Below are 12,349 nucleotides of genomic sequence, written 5' to 3' on the forward strand. Positions count from 1 at the left end.
GACTTTGTGGTTAGCAGTCCAACCAGTTATCCATTATGCCACCAGGGCTCCTACACCTCATCACAACTGCCTGGAAAGATATTATTGTTTTCTCCTTCCTCTAGCTAACTTGTTCATCCTTGAGTGGCCCTCAGTTTTAAACGTTTCCTTAAAGTCTTTTGGGAAATAGTGATGTGGCACCAGGTGGAACACATGGCTAAATATTTGGCCCCAACTGAAAGGTCGGTGGTTTGAATCCACCCAGAGGAGCCTTAGCAGAAAGTCCTGGTGGCATCCATATGAGGGTAAGTCAGAAAGTATTGCCATTAGGGTTCCGGTTCATACACGCACAGGCTTATTTCAAAATAAGATGTGCGCCAACATGTCTTGGCAATCGGTGAATAACTGAAGTTTGCTCAGAAATCACTTGACCTTGTCTCATTAGGGTGCCGTTAAAAAAGAAGGCAAATCAGAACAGTGATTTTCCAGGGGGATCTGTTGGGCCACTTAAATTCAAGGCAAAGAGGTCAGCTCAAGAGAGGTCAGCTCAGAAGGTGACTATTATTTTTGAGATGCCAAAGAGATCATCTTGATCGATTTTCCTCAGGGGACACAGCATGATGGCCACAGAGGCTTATTGTGAAGAAGTTTTAAGAAACTTAAAAACTGTATTGGTGAGAAAAAGGCCAGTTGTGCTAAGGAATTCCCCCTCCACCTCCACCCCATCATCAGAGTACACCTGCTCATTCTTTGGGGAGTAGCATGTTATCCTATGAGAATTTACTTCAGAAACCTTACTCCCTCACCCTCTACCCCTTCTCTTCCCCTTCAGACTCCTCTTTTATGCCCTGAACTCAAATAACATTTCAAAGGAACATGATTTCAGTCCCCTGAAGATGTTCAAACTGCCATTTTGATGTGGCGTAAACCCACAGAGCCCAGAATTCTTCTGGGAAGGGTGAGAGGGATGGAAAGATCACCAGGAGAAGTATAATAACCTAAATGGAGGATATGATGAGAAACAATAGCTTCACCCGTTGGTTATCTTTGGTTAATAAAGACCTCTATGATTCTTTGTTTTATAGACTTTGGATATAGACCGGTCCCTAGAAAAGGACATCATGTTTGGTAAAGTGGAGGGGCAGCAAAAAAGAAGAAGGCTTCAATGAGATGGATTGACCCAGTGGCTGCATCTATAGGCTCGGGAACAGTCGTAACGATGACAAGGGCCGTGCAGTGCTGCATTCTGTTGTGCAAAGGGTTGCTACGGGCTGGAGCTGACTCCATGTCACCTGACAACAGCAACGATTCTTTTAGACACACCCTCAGACATACGCCTAACATATGTATGTTTTCTGCCCTTGTCTTCCCAGTGCCATTGCTACACCCCTGGCCCCGGATAGATGCCAGATCCTGGAAATATAGTGATGAAATGGCTTTAGTTCCTCTATGATTAAGAGGAAGATTCAGAGTCTCTTCTGACATCCACTTTATGCTACTTTTTCTTTCCTGTCTGTTTAATAACCTTTTGCTTTCTTCGTGAATAATGGTCTTGTCCTCCCACTGTGTGGCAGTTACATAATCTCCTGTCAACTTGAGGAATGGGTGGAGTCTCGTCTGTCAATCAGGTCACAGCTTGATGACCTCATTTGGAGGCATGATGCAGATAAATAGCTCACTGGAGGCCAGACACAGACTCTCCCTGCTGCACATTCCTGCTGACAAGCCACATGGAACTATGCTGATGGAACCAGAGCCCTGGAGCTAGAGGAGATATGTGGAGACCCACTGCAGTGCTGAGATGCTTCCCCTGCCACTGGAGCCACAAGGCTTTTCACCCACTGGCCTGGGATCTTCCTGTATTCAGCGTCATTGCATGTGTTGCAAATCTGAAGAGGAATTTATAGACTGGTATTGGACGTGTGGGCTAATATCAAACTTATGGACTTGAACTGGACTGTGCTGGGGTGTTTTCTTAATATACAATTACTCTTTGATATAAAGCTCGTTCTTATACACATGAGTGTCTATGAATTTGTTTCTCTAGTCCACCCAGACTAACACATTATGGTACCAGGAGCGGGGTACTGGAGAAACCAATTGTGAAGATGGAGAGCGGATGCTTGTTTGACCTCTGCCTCAGGGTAGTTTTTCTTCTTTGGCTGGCCAGAGGTCAGATGTGGCCTTCCAGTTCACTGGGTTGTTTTCTGGAAAAAATGTGGGAATTTAAAGTTTTGATCCCTAGAAACTGTCTTTGGTTAATCCTGTCTGAAATGGTGAAAGTGACTGAGATAAATGTGAATCTTGAGCTCAGGTGGCAAAATCACCTCTGGAACTTCTCTGAGACCATGCTGCTTGGTAAAAATGGCCGACTGAGGTAAAAATGGCTCACAGAAGGCCCAGCCCTGGCTTAAGGCAATGCAGCCAGAAGCGTAAGGCCATATAGGATAAGTTTAGATAAGGATAGAATTTGATTGTTTTAAGAGTGAGTTTAGCATCTGGTTCTACTGGGTTTATACTGTATTCTTCTGCCTATTGTTATTGATATAATGACTGGTAGAAATGATTATTAGGAAGTATGCAAACAGAGAGTTTGTAAGCCCACTTGCCTTTAGGCATTAAAATTGGATCTTTAAATGGGTTAGGATATGCCTTCAAAGAAAGCTCTGAAAAGATAAGCCCCAGCATCTTGAGTGCTCAGGACATTTGCATTTGAAGAGACTTGCCTAGGGGGCTGTTGACCAAGTGAAGAAAAGAAATAAAAGGAACTTTTTGAATTTTGAAGTAGTGGTTTAGAAATTGGAAAGATCTGGAGTCATGGAAGAAATCTGCTCTAGGACTGATTTGTAAAAGGGAGCCAGTGGGCAGGCTGAGATGGTTGCTAGGGACTACCTGGATCCACTTGTTGAGTGGAAGTGAGAGAAGCACATCAATAAAGAGATGGGTTGAGTCTGGTCACTGACACCTGTGGACCTGGTTCACAGGGACTAGAGGAGAAAATGACAGCGGGATGACAGGTCTGAAGTTCATGACCTAGCACAAGGGAGCTAGGATTGTTGAGAATTAGTGATGGGGCACATAGTCAAAAGGTGAAGTGACCAATGGGCAGCCTGGTGAAGCTAAATGAGGCAGCCCACATTGAGTTGACCAAAACCCGGCCAAATGAAAAGATCTTTGAGTTTGTGAACTGGTGCATATTGCTGCTGACTTTATGGGTGGCCTGTCTTGATTTGACTTTGCTTATGGATGCAGACTCACAAGGTTCCAATTGGAATAAAGATTCTTTACATCAAAGAACATGCTTGTCTCCTCAGAGCATTGGGTTGTTGTAAATGAGCAGTACAGAAATTAGATACCCAAAATTGGGAGGATAAAGGCATGAAGTAGCTGGCTTACAAACTTTCAGAGATGGGGGAATATATCCATAGGATTATGGTGTAGGTGTTCATTTAACTGCAATTGTTAGGCATAGAATATTTTTGTCTTGTTCACTTATAGAATATTATGTTTCAAAGAGGTTGGCACATATTGAATTGTACGCAGCTTACTTTTATCCTATTAGGTCCAGATTTTATTCTTGTTTTGTTTAAAAATTATACATGGCTAAAGAGTTGTGCAAGAGTGTCAGGTTGACAAGGGGTGGTGTGTGGCACCCAGCTCATGGTTCCCTCATTAGTGTTCAATGTATCAAATCTGTTCTTGAGATGTTCTCAAAATTCAGGTGGGATAGACTTAAGGTCATATTTTGGATCTCATGGACTTGCTTTCATTTTCTTCAGCTTTATTCTGAACTTACATATGAGTAATTGAGGGTCTGTCCTACAGTCAGCTCCTGATCTGGTTTTAGTTGATGATCCTGAGCTCCTCCATCGTGTCTTCCCACAGATGTAGTCAATTTGATTTCTGTGTATTCCATCTGGGGAAAAAAGGTATCTGCTCTGATCAAGTCCTTCATTTGTAAAATTCTAGCATGCCATCTCCAGCTTCATTTCTATCACCAACTCCATAATTTCCAACAACTGTTCCTTTCTGTTTCCAACCTTTGCATCCCAATCACTAACTAATAACTATTAGCGATCACTAATAACTGCATCTTGATTGCATGTTTGCTCAATTTCCAACGGAAGCAGTTGGTAGAACTCTTCAATTTCTTCATCATTGGCTTTTGTGGTTGGTGCATAGATTTGAATAATAGTTATATTGATTGGATTTCCTTGAAGCCGGATAGTTATAATCCAATCTCAGACAGCATTGTACTTCATGATTTAGCATCATTTTTTCTGACAATGAATGCCACACCAGTCCTCTTGATTGTGTTATTCCCGGAATAATAAATCATGTGATTTTCTGATTTTAAATGGCCAAGATCACTCCACTTCAGCTCCCTAATGCCTAGGATATTGATCTTCAGACATTCTATTTCATTTTTGACCACTTCCAAATTTCCTAAATACATGCTTTGCACATTCCAAGTTCCGATCATTAGGAGATTTCTGCAGCTGTTTCCCTTTACCTTGAGCCCTGCCCTGTCAGCAAATGCAGATCCTGAAGGCCCCACTCTCACAGGCTTTACCGGACTCACGTCACCCGGGTCGACTTCCCTCCAAGAAATCAGGTCCTCTTCAGTCATATTCCAAGTGTCCTTGGACCCGCGCGGCCCATCTGCAGACTGTATCTCCGGCAACGCTCTGCTTCCTTTGTTTAGGCTGTCAGCATTAGAAAATGCTTCAAAGCTATGCAGAAAGTTTTCATGGGCTTCTTCCTCTGAAGCCTGGAGATGAGTCCTTCTTTATTGTCTGTTCTTCATCTGGGGGCTCTGCTGAAACCTGCTCACCTTGCGTCACCGTCCTGGCATTTGAAACACCAGCGACGTAGCTTCCACATCACACAACACACAACCCGCCACTCAGTAGGCCAAACTGACAGATAAATGGTGGGGGTTGCAGCGATTTGTATCTTGAAATGTATAGAAAAGGGTTCTATCTCATATCGATCCTATAGGACAGAGTGGAACTGCCCCCTGGCCTTTCTGAGGCTGTAAATCTTTCTGGGAGTAGCAAGCCCAGACTGACTGGTGAGTTTGAATCCCTGACCTTACATATATATATATATATATCCTTTTTTCAACAAAGCTATGAAGTAAGTTGGGCACTGTGATTGTTCTTATGGATGGATCAGGTAACTGGATCTCAAAGCAGTTAAGAACTTCTTCTAAATGATCTTGTCTGGAGAAAACCACGTCTCCAGAGCCATGTCTAGTGCTTGCTTGTTCTACTTGACCCAATTTCCTTTCTGGGGTAGAGGTGGAGGGTGTTCTCAGGGCCACAGCAGTGAAGCTTCTCTTGGAAGAGGTAAAGCTCTCGTTTTTCCTTTCAGGGGTCAGTGGGGAGTGTTGTTGAGGAGGAAAGGGAGGCACCCCCTAGTGTAATTTCAAGCCCTGGTTTCGTTAACAATGACTGCAGATGGATGCATTTCCATACAGTCGGATTCCCTGTTCTCTTTCTGTTGCCGAAAAGGAACAATGAGGGAGTGAGGGATCTGCAGGGATGTTTATCTTTCCAGCTCGGGACTTTCAAAATGCTGGAATCCCCCAGGGTTGGGGAAGGGTGGGTGTAGTCACTTCCCCCTATTGCCCAAGGGTGGGAGATGCAGCAACTCCTGCTATGGGTGGGGTGGGGGGCTGATTTCCTCCCAAATCGGAAATTTATCTCCTGAATGGGAGGTTGCAGAGAGTCATTAACGACTTATCTCCTGACGCAGATGACCAGACAGGAGCCCTGCCCAGTCCTCCACCCGACAGGGGACTTGTTTGCTAGAGAAGGGACAGAGGGCGAGGAGCTGGGGACCAGAGTCAAAGGAAGCCGTCGTGGTCTGTGTGTCAATGAATAGTCCTTCGTGCCTGGCTCCTAGCGTATTGGCCCTTACAGGATACAGCAGCCCCTCCCCGGACATGGTGCAGTTGGAACTGGGGGAACCCAGGTCACATCTATAATTGAGAACAAAGGAGAATTTTAATCCTTTTAATCCCCCCACCCCGCAAATGAGCCCAGGACACTAGGATGAGCATCTCTGTTCTTAAAAATTATGCTTGTAACTTCCAGGAGTGGAATTCTTACCACACTTAGACCCCCAGCAGGAAGGAAACCTCACCCCGCTTTACACATGAGGAAAGTGAAGGTCAGAGATGCCAGCTATATGTTACATCAAGTTTATAATGAGAAGGGACCAGCTCCCGGAGAAGGACATCCTGTGTGGTAAAGGAGAGAGGGTCATTCCACAATGGAATCCCTCAGTGGGAGGAAGGGAACAACGACACAGTGGCTGCAGCAGTGGGCTGCAGGGTGGTCACAAACGGGAGAATGGTGTGAAAGCAAACAGTATTTCAGTCTATTGTTCCTCTGGCTGCTATGAGTTGGAAGACTAGATGGCACTTAACCACGTCCATATAAGATCCATTACAAGACATTCCTCTGTAACACAAATGCATTTGATTGGACATAAAGAAGTGCATATTTCCCTCTCCTCCTCTCGTCCTCTTCATATGAAGGGGCATCAAAAAGTTCATGGAAAAAATGGAATGAAAAATATGATGCCCCCCAACCCCCCAACCCCCCCACCCCCACGCCCCCAACATTTGGAAGCTCTCTTGGATACGTCTTATTTCACAAGGTGGTGCTATATTAAAGGTAAACAAAGTGCTGTAGGAAATCAAGTTTATGAACGTGTCATTTCACTCGTCTGTTTATTGTACCGTGGTGGCTTGCGTGTTGCTGCGATGCTGGATGGAAGCCATGTCACTGGCATGTCACCTACCAGCAGGGTCGTTCCCTCATAGTGGACAGGCTTCTGTGAAGCTTCCGGACAAGGACAAATCAAGAGGAAAGATATGGAGATGTACTTCTGAAAGTCAGCGAATGAAAACTGTGCGGATCCCAACAGACTAGGGTCTGATAAAGTGCTGGAAGGTGTGCCCTCTAGGCCGGAAGACCCTCAAGACAGAGGGTGGCTGCAGCAGGGAGATAGTCTGGTCTTAGCTCTGCTGCTCACCGTGTTGCCATGACTCGGAGTCGACCGACAGTGACTCTTGACATCCTGGGAGTGTATTAACATGCTGTACCGTGGGCACACCCGCGTGTCAGTTGTGCATCAGTTGCCAGTCCAGGCTGCTTCGCCAGGCTCTCTAATAATGTCACTCTTTTGTTCTTTGTCTTTTTGGCTAGGAAGCGTGGCAAGGCTGCCTGATCCGTGGAGCTCAGGTTAAGGATAGCTTGTGTTGAGTGCTCTCTAGGAATCTGTGCGTGCACCTGACCTGACCACACTGATGTGGATGGTGCCATTGTTCTCTCTTATCCGGCATCAGATTACCCCATCAATAAGGTAAGCACAGGTTTACATGTGTTTACTTACTTATCTGTCCTGCTCAGTAGGTAATCCTCCCCTGCTCTCTTCCATGGGAAAGGTGTCATATAATCAGGGATGGCAAGTACCATCTGGGATATTGAGCCGAGGTTGGCATTCAGTTGTTTATGAATCTCATTATATCCCAGAACGGAGCCAGAGTTTGATTTTATCACATGGCAACCAAACTGTTAGGAGCGCAGTGCCAAGAAGTACGATTCCTTTGGCATGGAAAGGAATAGTATTTAAAACAGGGAGAGGCTTCAGGAAAGGGTGCCTGTGAGCCTGGTGTGTGAACTCCCTGCTGGGTGAGTTTTTTGTCTGAGGGCAGGGGCGGGGGTGGGGGTGTTGGGACTAGGTCACATTCAAGTTTTTCAAGGTCAGTCCCTGTCCTTGATCTCCTCTGACATGAGATGAGAGGGGAGGTGGTCCACACAGAGTATTGTGCACCGGAATCTCTGAGTTTTTGCAGCTGGTTGGATTGCTTCTGGAAAGGGCAGGGGGAGTCCTTGGCAAGCAAACCAGTGGGCCCGGGCTACTAGGTAGATACTGTAAGCCCAGGCTGATAGGCAAAGACAGGCAATGGGGCAACAGACACAATGGTATTAGATTCTTTTAAAAATATAAAACGCCAACCAAACTCACAGTCATAGTGTTAATTCTGACTCACAGCGACTCTGTAGAGGAGGGCAGAATTGCCCCTGTGCATTTCCAAGACTGTAACTCTTTATAGGAGTAGAAAGCCTTATCGTTGTCTCTTGGGGGTGGAAAGGCTACTGGTTTTGAACTGCAGAACTTGTGGTTAGCAGCCCCACACATAGCCGCCATGCCAACGGGGCTCCTCTCAAAGTGGCTTTTACCTTGGAAGGGGAGACTTGGGTCTGTGGGCTGGGACACGAGGAGGAAACACTCCCGGCCCCTGTGACCTTGTTAGGGGCTGGGGAGTCCAACTCTCTCTTAAGTCTTCTAGCTGCAATCTTTATGGAAGCAGATTAATAATCGTTTCTCCCATGAGGCCTCTGGGTGGGAGGGAGGGCGGAGGAAGCATGCCATCCAGATGGTAGTGATGATGACGGCGATAAACCAACAAATAAGCAATCACGAGCCTCCCTGCCACTGAGTTGATTTTGATGCAGAGCGACCCTGAAGGAGGGAGTAGACCTGTCTCTTTGGGTTCTGAGGCTTAACCAAGCAAGTCTTTGTCAGAGTAGACAGCCTCTCCCATGGGGTATTGGGGGGGGGGGCTGGATGAGCAGCTCAATTCATAAGCCCCAGCGCCATCGGGGCTCCTCTGACAGCGACTGCAACGCAAACAAATTCACTGTCATCGAGTCAATGGTGACTCACAATGACCCTGAGGGTTTCTGAGACTGGAACGCTTTACGGGAGTAGAAAGCCTTGTCTTTCTCCCTTGGAACGGCTGGTGGTTTAGAACTGCTGACCTTGTGGTTAGCAGCTGAACACATAACGACTATGCCACCCGGGCCCGTGGTGATGGTGAGATTAGCTAGCATTGACTGATCACTTAACGTGAGCCCGAGTATCTCTGGTGGTGTAGTGTGTTAATGGTGGCCTGCTAACCATGAGGTCGGCAGTTCAAACCTGAGCGCCACTCCTCCGGTGAGGGGGGTCTGATCCCACAAACATTAGCACTCTGAGAAACCTTATGCAGGGTCACTTATACAGAGTCAGAATCCACTCAGTGGCAGCGATGGTTTGTTTTAATCACTGCCGACATGGAAGAGCCCGGCACTACTTAACTCATGTTGTGTACATTGCCTCGTCCTTGCTGCCGTGACTGAAGGATGTCGGTAGTTTCACAGATGGGAAAGTGGAGGCAAAGAGGAGAAATGACCTACGCCCACTCACATAGCTAATACACCACGAAGCCTGATGGTCCAGTTTCCTCCACTGATAAAGGATGGGCACAGTAACTTGTTAAGGCATCAACACCAGAGATGGGTTTCCTTCAAGGCCCAGAAAGCAGTGGCAGAATCAGCAATCCAGGGCGGCAAACGGCACCCACAGACGGGGAACTTTTAACTGAGCTGCTCTTCCAGTTTGCCGTGCCCTCTGCCAGCAGCTGGGTGGAAGCCAGAGAGCTGCAGGGAGCAGTGGGTCAGCGAAGACCGCGGCTTCCTAGAGTGTTCTCGGGGCCTGCGGAGGCCGAGGCCGCTGAGCAGAGGCTGGCTTAGTCCTGGCAGCTGCTCCCAGGACAATGGGATGCAGCATTATCTCAGTAGAGGACGTAGGATTGAGGGGGAGTCTAAGAGTTGGTCCTACTTTTTATTACTCTTGTGGGACTGCATGGCCCCATGCGAGGCAAAATAGCACACTCTGAAGGATGTGTGTGCTCAGAGGGCTTATCACACTCCAACAGCAAGCGTCAGAAGACCACACGCCCCTTTAAGTTCCTCCAACCAAATTCCCAACTAGAGGACTGTGGAAGAGAAAGGAGGTTCTGGGGAGGGGCTTGTTGAGTTTATGTGAATCAGGAGTCTCTGGGTGGTGCACATGGTTGATCTGCTCAACTGGTAGCTGTCAGGATGGAAGTTCAAGCCTACCCTGGGGCCTTAGAAGAATAACCTGGTGGTCAACTTTTGAATAATTAGCCGTGGAAAACCCTCTGGAGCAGAGTTCTACTCTGCCATACAGGTGTCGCCAGGCCTCACAATCAACTCAACAGCAACTGGAGGGGACACTGGTGGAGGGACGGCCCTGAGGCTGCACACGGAAACGTCCGGTTTGCTTCTCAGTGTAGATGGCCTGTGTCTTTTTTTTTGCCAGGTAAATGACTTTTATTCTGTATTGTAAAAATACAGCAATTTTGTGGTCATTTTAAATACATTTCTATTGCAATAATAAAATAAGATTTCCACTTTGAAGAAAACAGTATGAGAAAAGTTGATCTTCAAAGGCAAATAGACCTTTTGTTTACAGTGGTTTGCATTAATGCAAGATTGTTTTTAAGAAAAGAGGATTGCCAATCAGGTACGTACAGCCTAGTTATACCCAGATGCCCTGTGTTCATTGTGTTTTGGAGAAGTCCATGTAAACATCGAGGACTGTTTTCCAGGGGTGTTCTCTAAACACTGGAAGAAGGTCCTCCTTGGCTGGCCAAACTCAGGAAACGAGGCTTGTCTGTGACTGGATCACACGGGCCTCCCAGGAAGCCCAGTCCCTCTGGGGAAGCAGACATGTTCAGAAATGAACAACTTTGGGCAACCTGGTTTTGGGTGCCTGTAGCTTGGGAGCATCCAAAACGTCTTCGTGGTCTGCACTCACTCCTTTTTCCCAGCGACCAACCGTGACCGCTCGATCGGAGTTCTTCGTTTCTGGGCAGTCTTTCTGATAGGGTTGCACGGAGCCACAAAGTCTGCAGCCACCACCATCTGCATAGACGCCTTTGGGGTTCTCAGGACAAGATCTAGACAGGTGCCCCATCTCCCCACACACGAAACATTTTGCAAAAGGAAATTCACCAAGAGCTGTGGCCACTTTAGCTTTGCACTTAGTTATTTCATGCTCTGTGGACCCTCAACAATAACCTCTTCCAGTGCCTGTCTCTTGCGTGTCAAGGGCAGCTGGGCAGTCGGCAACCCCATGTCCAGGTTGTCTGCGATGGAAACAGACCACTGCATTTTTCTTTGCTGTTTGCCTTTTTAATCTTCTTCCTTCCCTCCGACTGTCTTTCTTTAGAGCAAGTGCAATGTCTTCCCTGATTTCTGCACTGACAGCTGCTCCCCTCTCCCCATTGTGAGCCACCTGTGAGCTCTGCCTTAGGTATTCCATGAACCCATTCACATCTTCATTTAAGTACTCTTTTTTCTTTTTGTTCTTTTTGTGTTTTGCTTGGAGTGCATCATTTTTAAGTCCATGGGCTTCAATGATTTCCCCTTGGCTTGGCTTTGACTTCCTCCGTCATTGGGTTCCTTCTTCATATCCTGCCATGGTGTTGCCGCCAACGGTCTCTTGTTAGCTGTGGCCGGGACTCGTGCCCACCTGGTCATGGTTGCCCAAGCTGTACCTGATCAATCGCGTATGAGTCCTCCAGAGCAGGGGAGTTTGGCAGCCAGAGAAGCCCGCCCCTTAGGGCTGCACTCTGGGCCGGAACTACATTCGGCCCATGTCTTTCAGGAAAGAGTCTCAATCGTAGACCCTGGCTGGGCAAGGTCACAGGCCACTAGAACTAGCCCTGCTCCAGATTCCTCCTCACAAAGCTGCTATCTAGGAAAACCTAAGCCCCTCCCACTGGACAGAGACTCCGGTCAAATGTTGCGGGTTCAAATAAATGACAGCCACTATAATGCCTTGATGAGTTAGAAGAGTCTTCTTTATTCGGTTATAACCAGGCTGCTAGAATCTAAAAGCGATTCTTTGATTGCAGTCCCGAGTGGACGTGTCATTCCATCTTTAAAGGCAAAACTCATTTATTATTTGTCTAGGATTTGAGCAAGCGTGGCCAGAAGCAGAAAGCAAAATTAATGCTATTATTCTTTAGAGGTAGTGAGCATTACAGGGTACAGCATTGATTATAACATCCTGGTTACAACATCAAAAGGAGCAATATTATCAATTACAATGTTCTGGTCTAGAGAACATAAGAGTACATTCTAAAATCAATCACTCGTGGGACTTTCTGAGATGGGAGCGGGAAGGAGGCAGGCCATTCAGCAGTCAACAAGATGGCGTTGCAGTGGCTAGTGCCAGTCTGTCTCTCACAGCCTCAAGGACAGAGGAGAATGAGGTACTTGGTAGGGCAGAATTGGACTCCGGGCCATTTCTTCCACACCCAGTTCAATAAGTACTTGCTTCATTGTCCCTGATAAGAATTTATCAGTAAACTAGTTCCTAAATGCTTCCTTCCCTACCACCCCTCTACCCCCCACTATCATGATCCCAATTCTACCTTACAAATCTGGCTAGACCAGAGGATGTACACTGGTACAGATAGGAACTGGAAACACAGGGA

General features: G+C 46.8%; 1 pseudogene; it reads right to left on the reverse strand.

The window, feature by feature from the left end:
- Positions 1 to 10,540: 10,540 nt before the first annotated feature.
- LOC101646057 lies at positions 10,541 to 11,387 on the reverse strand (annotated as a pseudogene).
- Between the last annotated feature and the right edge of the window lie 962 nt (positions 11,388 to 12,349).

This window comes from Echinops telfairi, unplaced genomic scaffold (assembly GCF_000313985.2).
Source record: "Echinops telfairi isolate 266 unplaced genomic scaffold, ASM31398v2 ScPeMD7_7;HRSCAF=31, whole genome shotgun sequence".
Classification (NCBI taxonomy): domain Eukaryota; kingdom Metazoa; phylum Chordata; class Mammalia; order Afrosoricida; family Tenrecidae; genus Echinops; species Echinops telfairi.